Here is a 7,913-nt window from a genome sequence, read left to right on the forward strand (position 1 = left end):
CATCTCTGTGACTGTCTATATTGTTCATCTTATATTTTTTGCAATATTAATAATCTCTTTATGTAATTCCTTTTCTATAAAATTTGTGTTTGGCTCCTACCAGAGGGTCTGTAAGGTGCATGTGTGAGTTACAGAGTATATAAAAAGTTATACAGCACTTAGGAAAGTTAGTTAGTTAGTTATGCTGATCTGGCAAGCAAATAGACTGTTGAAATGATAGTTAATAATAGGATAATATGTTGTACAGAAGGGGATTATCGAAGAGAGAACCAAGCCTAGGATTCATTTGTGCAGAGGCAACACTTGGAGAAGGAGTTCTTTCCTTGTACTTCCATTTCCTCATCAACAAACATAAATATCTTAATCTCTTCTCTCTTTCAGTCGCTTCTGGATCTATTTCTTGCTTGCTAATATGTCTTCCTATTAATTGTTCTCTCTCTAGAATTGTGACATAACATCTAGAAGGAGAAAGACTTCACATGCTAAATTGCAAGGCTGCCTAAGCAAACAAATTTAAGTCTTATCTACTACATTATAGCAAGAAAGTCATAAAACATCAATGTCAGCAACAAACACAAAATTAATTGATATGTGAAACTCCAAGCTTTCGCCAAGAACCAATCTGATCTAACAACAATAGCAATACCACTAAGTATTTTCTAATTATCAAGAAAGATAACTGCTACTTTTGAAAACTAATGTCACAGGTAAAGTCATGCAACTTACTTCATGCTCGATGCTATTTCTCTCCTGTTCAGTCGTCTGATGCAGATCCATGTAGTCCTTTCTATGCTTCAACAAAAACTGTTCCAGTTCTCCAATACTCTCAAGCTATAAACAAAGACACAAGGTCACACTAGGAAAGAAAAAAGGATAATTAGTATCAAAATACATTACATAAAAGTAACATTGCTTCCTTTTTCTCACTGAAACAACACAACTCAACACACAGCACACACAGAACAATAGCTTAATGGACACGAATATGAAAGTTGATCGTTACCGTCTTTAATGCAGCTTTGGTAAATGGTGACCTTTGCGGAGGTTTATGAATAATGAAAGAAGCCAAAATTGATGCCAGCTTAGCCTGCCAAAATAATCATTAACACAATGAGGTTTACAAATTGTAAAAAATGTTCAGACCAATTTGAATAATGTTGATTGATCCCGTTCACTTACATACAAATCCTAGTTGGAATTTCTATCTAAAAACTCATGATTTGAATTAACAGGAAGAAAAAAGTGAATGTGAAACCTCGTCGTAGCCCAAAGGGCGCACGACATCTTTGAAATCTTAGGTTCTGTCCCTTGCTTTTGCCATACCCCAAATCTGCTATCAATCAATTCAAGGAGCTTCGATTTCGCAATTGCGATTGCTGTATCGTGTTGTTTTGGCTTGAAAGCAAACAAACCCTAACTAAAAAGTGGAAGAAGACGATGTCGTAGGGATCCGGATTCTCTCCAGTTCACGCGGGAACTGGACGTCCAGTCGTTTTTTCGCTTAAAATCATGACAAAATGGCTTAAGCTAATTTTCATAAAACAAATGGCTTAAGCGAAAAATAGACTGAGAATTTTAATTTTCACTCAATTTTCTCTTCTCCTTTCCCCTAAACATAACATTTCCTCCTCAACAATATTCCAGTACTCTACCAGTTATTACTTGCAACAAAACCAGTATACTTGTCGTGTTTCAAGGAAAATAAACTAACACTCTTATACTTAACTCTTTTCTTTCCCTCCCTCCTAACTCTTTTTTCTTTCAACCTCATACCTAACTCCTCTCCTCTTCTTCTCATTCTCACATCACCAAATACCTATCTCTCCCTTTTTTCTCTATACTCAACTCTTCAATTTCCTCTTCTTCCACCGTCACTACTATATCACCCGCTCTCCTTGTCTACATCCATTCTTAATCCTCTATTTTCTCTACACTCAACTCTTCACTTTCTTCTTCCTCCACTGCCAAATTTTTTTTATGCAAAATTAGCTTAAGCTAATTTTTCTGGCTTAAGCAAATTGTGTATTCGCTTAAGTGAATTATTTTATCTTAAGTGAATTTTATGTGTTTGAAGATATGAAGGCTGAGTGTAGAGAAAAAAGAGGATTAAGAATGGATGTAGACAAGGAGAGCGAGTGATATAATGGTGACGGTAGAAGAAGAGGAAATTGAAGAGTTGAGTATAGAGAAAAAAGGGAGAGATAGGTATTTGGTGATGTGAGAATGAGAAGAAGAGGAGATGAGTTAGGTATAAGGTTGAAGGAAAAGAGAGTTAGAAGAGAAAGAGAAGAGTTAAGTATAAGAGTGTTGGTTTATTTTCCTTCAAATACGGCAAGTATACCGGTTCTGTTGCAAGTAATAACCGGTAGAGTACCAGAATATTGTTGAGGAGGAAATGTTATGTTTAGGGGAAAGAAGAAGAGAAAATTGAGTGAAAATTAAAACTCTCTGTCCATTTTTCACTTAAGCCTATTATTTTCGCTTAAGCCATTTTTTGCTTATGCCATTTGTTTTATGAAAATTGGCTTAAGCCATTTTGTCATGATTTTAAGCGAAAATAACCTATTTTCGCTTAAGCAAATTTTTTCGCTTAAGCAAAAAAATGATTGGACGTCCAGTTCCTGCGTGAACTGGAGAGAATTTGGATCCGATGTCATAGAACTTTAATTTTCCGTTTGAAGACCCAAGTTGTGTCTTACAATGTTTCAAAAAATGCACCGCACGCATCAATGAACTGAACAAGTAAAGACAATAAATTTACCATTTATCTGGTTAACTGAAAATAATTAACAAAATGGATATTATATAATATATTAAATAATTTTAATATAAAATTATTAAAATTTAATGTTTATGCTCATGTTAATGCAAATATATATTTTATTTAATAAATTATAATAATTAATTTAATAATATGATGATGATAATTTGTATATGAATCATTTATTTATTTTAATAAAAAATTAATTTCATAAAAAAATGTCTTAACTTAATTTTTACGTTAGTTCTTATTAAATTTTAACAATATTTAGTGGAGATTTATAATTTGTACAATACTAATAATGATGAAAAGTTAGATATAATATATTTTGACTAAAATTTTTATGTTTAATAATAAAATTATGATTTATTGATGCTATATATTTAATGTACATTATCTAATAACTTTTTAAATAATTATAAGTTTAATTAATTCAATAATTAGTTTAAAAATAAAATAAATAAATATTAAAATTTAAATAACGTACTTACAAAATTTTAAATATATAAATTTAATATATATAACTATAAAAATAATATAAAATAATATTATATTTTATTTAATTAGTATTACATTTTATAAAAAGTTATTAAATAATATAAATATATAAATATGACATCTTATATCAAGAAATCTTAATTGTTAATAATATCAATGGATAAAATTACATTAAATCTTTTATTTTAATTAAAAAATATTATATATAATTTTTTATCACATATAATATTTTATAAATTTAAAAATTAATTATTATTATTAGTAGTAGTTTATGCCATTTTTATTTTAATTAATAAGTAATTTTTGTAAGTTTGTGTAAGATAAATAAATAAGGTGATTTTTTTTTCGCGTTCTTGCATTTGAGGTACATTTCATGTTTTTTAAGGTAGATTAATAGAAGGAAAAAAATCCTTAAGAAACATAAATGATAATTTTGAAAGTTCAAATAGTTAACTTTAATATAAAAAATATATGATAGATAGATAAATAAAAATAGGATATAATAAAAGAATGATAAACTCTTATTTTATACTATATTTAATATATGTAAGGATAATAAAATAAATAGACTAAATCTTCAATTTTTGTCCTTGACATAGTTAGCATTGTGTATTTTAGTCATTGAAATATTTAAAATATCACATTAATCTTTTACTTTCATATGTGTTAAACATTTTAGTCTTTAGACTTAGACACTTTTAACAAACATTCATAGATGATATTTTTGAAAGTTCAAATAGTTAACCTTAATAAAAAAAAAATATTTGATAGATGAATAAAAATAGGATATAATAAAAGAATGATAAACTCTTATTTTATACTATGTTTAATATACGTAAGGATAATAAAATAAATGACTAAACCTTCGATTTTTGTCCCTAATATAGTTAACGTTATGTATTTTAGTCATTGAAATATTTAAAATGTCACATTAATCTTTTACTTTCATATCCGTTAAACATTTTAGTCTATACTCAGACATTTTTGACAAACATTCATAGAATGCTAACATATTATGTTAAGTGATATGTAGGAAAGTGGTTGAGTTGACATATATAATGTCGTTTTCCATAGTATTTCTTTTTTCTCATGAAAAATCTTAATTTCTCTCACAAAGAGGAACACAAGCTCAAACCCAAGAATTTCCTTAATCTTCTCCCTCTAAGTATGATGATACTAGATAATTGGAAAAGACTTTATTTAAGCACTAAAACCAACTTCAAACACATTATAATCAAAAGTGGTGTTATTACGACTCCCTTGGGACATGTATGATCTTGAGAGATGTAATCTTTAGTAATTTCTTCAATGGATGGATTTGACCTACAAGTATACACTTGAAAAGATGTTTAGGATTGGAGCAGAACCACCATTTAAGGTGAAGGGGTTGTGGCTTTTTTGTGGGCAAGAAATCTCAAAATTTGTGATTGATGAATGCTATAACATGGAACTCTATGAATGGATTAAGGTTATATCTCATACGAAACTCTATTATTTGTTAAGAAAATGCATCTTTTTACCTTTGCTACTAAGAAGCCGGATTCCACGTTCTAATGAAAAATGAGACATTAAGCATACAAAATGTGTAGTTTCATTCGACATTTTATGGGTGATAATGTTTATAACTACATTGCGAGTGAAACACATGCTAGGTGACTTTATTGGAGAAGATTGATTGAGAGAGTTAGTTGTATGCTTTATGAAAAAAATTATCTGAGCACTTATTATTAATCTTAGTCCTGCAATTGCTTTGAATACTAAGGTGTTAGACAAAATTTGGTTGGATAAAAATGCCAAGTATGATCATTTGCAAGTCTTAGATTGCAAGACTTTTGTGCATATTCCAAAGGATGAAAAATTCAAGTTAAAGGTGAAGACTAGGCAGTGCATCTTCATTGGTTATGATCAAGATGAATATAGTTATCTGTTGTATGATCCTGTTGAAAAGAAACCTATTAGAAGTCGTGATGTAGAGTTTATGGTAGACTAAACCATTAAAGACATTAATAAGATGGAAAAGACTACACTTAAGGAAGATAGTAATTTGTCTGATGTTGATCTAGTTCAAATGTCTATACATGATTTGGATTGTATTAAGAATTCATAATGTTAGCAACATGATTATGTTAATTATTAACAATTTGGAGGTAATTTATATGTTCTTGTTAATGTCGCTAAAGAGAAACATGAGATATCACAAGATAAAAATCTTGGTGATGCTCTCAAGCCTAACTCAGAGATCTAATGAGAACCTTATCTCCCACAAACAATACACAATCCACTGTAGACACTAGTGGAAGCATATTCAATATAATTTCTTAACATTGGTTACTTGTACATATAAAGTACCAACTATGCAAATATGTAATTGTTATAGCTAATTAATTTTTATAGGCATAACTAATTTTTTTATAACTAATTTCTTTATATTTCATTAAGTCTTTCAACAAATTGGTTTTTTTTTTTTACCATGCTAGTATGATTAATTTTTATACTTAACTTTTTTATACAAATTTATGTCTACTGAGCTCCCATACAAAGATACAATACCACAAGCATCTATCTATGCAATAACAAAATTATTACTTTTTAAAAGATATGAGTTATATACTTTAATGTTTTGTTTGATTTATTGTAAAAATTTTAAAATAAAAGTTTCAAATTAATAATTTGAGTTAATAAAAATAAAAGTTCAAGAAATAATAATTAAAATAGTTTTGTTAAAATCCAACTAAATTACCTCTAATTTAAGGATTAAATCAAAATTTCAACAAAACATGAAGACATGTCACACTTCCTTTTAAGAACATATATTCTACTCATTAGAGTTGAATCTCCTTTCATGTTAAATTTATCTTTATCTAAATTCCTTTCTAATAATTGTCTTAATAATAGGTAGCTCATTTCTTGTTAGATTAACCTACAATGCAACCAAGTAAAAATCATGATTTCATATAGCTGAAAATAATCATGCTATGACTTTCAATAAGTAGACTAATGTATTTTTCAACATATATAATAAAAAAAATTGAGAATCACATCAAGTAAGAGGATTATTCTAGAAAATCATTCAGAATGCTTTTCGTAGAGTGCAATTACAAATAAGACTGTGAACTAGTATAAAGGCCTACAACAATTGTCAAACTCTCCCATACAAACTTACAAATGAGACTATCAAAGGTTCTATGCTTGCTGGAATGGACCATGTGACAGTGAATGGTATGGACAAAGAATATATGGTGGAAAAGCGAAGTGACAGAGGTAGTAAGCATTGATTATTAATTAATTAATCAATATAAATATAAAATTGAAAACACGCAAGGAAGGGAACAAAGAGGGAAGCAAAATGCTTGAGAGTGCATATGGACATCTCCATTATCTGAGTACTTTTTTATAAGGAGAGAAACAGAGATACGAATTCTTTACAGTTTTGGCGCAAATATAATCCTATAGTCCAAATTTACTTAAGCAAATGCGAAAACAAGTAATATTCACTTCACTTATCCTTTAAATTTTTTATGCAAATATGACTTGCAGTGCAAATGTGCTTAGGCAAATTTTGCATCGTTTAAGCAAAAATGAATAATATTCGCTTACTAAACAAAACTTGACCTTAAGCAAAATGTTTATAAGACTGTCTTGTAAATGTCTCCACTATATTAGATTTACCAGATAATGAGAACATTAAAATCACAATTGCTTGAAGAGCTAACACAAGATGCGAATCCGCTCCAATCATGCAGAAACTGAAAGCAAAAATCAAAATTTTTTGCAAAAATTGTGGAAGGAGTTACAAAAGGGCATTTCAATAAATTTTGCAGTTACAAATACTTTAGTACTCGCACCTGCCCCATTAATAAGTAAACTAATTTATTTAATTAAAATCTAAATTAATTTAGTTGTCTCTATAGTTTTTTTATATTAATTAATTTGTCATAATTTTAAAACCTTTAATCAAAATCTTATAATTTTAAAATATTTTAATTAAAACCTTAATGATCAATTTCATTATATATTTATTAAATATTAATGGCATGACATTTCTAATTTATTAATTTATTTTTCTATTTTATAATTAATTTTTATCAGTAATTTTCTCTAAATTCTTAAATCTTATTATTGCTAGGTGATAAACAATTTAACACTAAATTGATGACATATCTTTTAAATTATATTTATGTCCACATATTCAATACGCAACAACAAAAATATGATAAACCAAACAACATGAGGGGAAAAAAAGAGAGATTTTGAATCACTCTTAAAATCTTGAAAACTTTTAAAAATTAATTCTACATCATTTTATTAAGTTTTTATACCCATTATATATGAATATTTTATTATTAGAAATTAATAAAAAATAAAAAATATTTTACACTTATCTCTAAACTAAAAATATCATATAATAATAATAATATAATTTATAAATTTTAAAAAGAATATTTATGAAAAATAATTATAAAAAATCCGAAAGCAAAATAAATAGGTTACCAAGTTTTATCGAAAGACCACATCATTTATAGTTACCAAATATATAACAACATTTATTATTGAGATTTTAATTTAAAACAATTTAAAATTGTAAGAAATTAATTAAAAAAATTAAATCATGAAGACCAAATTAAAAATTTAAAGAAACTATAAAAATTAAAAG

This window comes from Abrus precatorius, unplaced genomic scaffold (assembly GCF_003935025.1).
Source record: "Abrus precatorius isolate BTA unplaced genomic scaffold, Abrus_2018 Scaffold7, whole genome shotgun sequence".
Classification (NCBI taxonomy): domain Eukaryota; kingdom Viridiplantae; phylum Streptophyta; class Magnoliopsida; order Fabales; family Fabaceae; genus Abrus; species Abrus precatorius.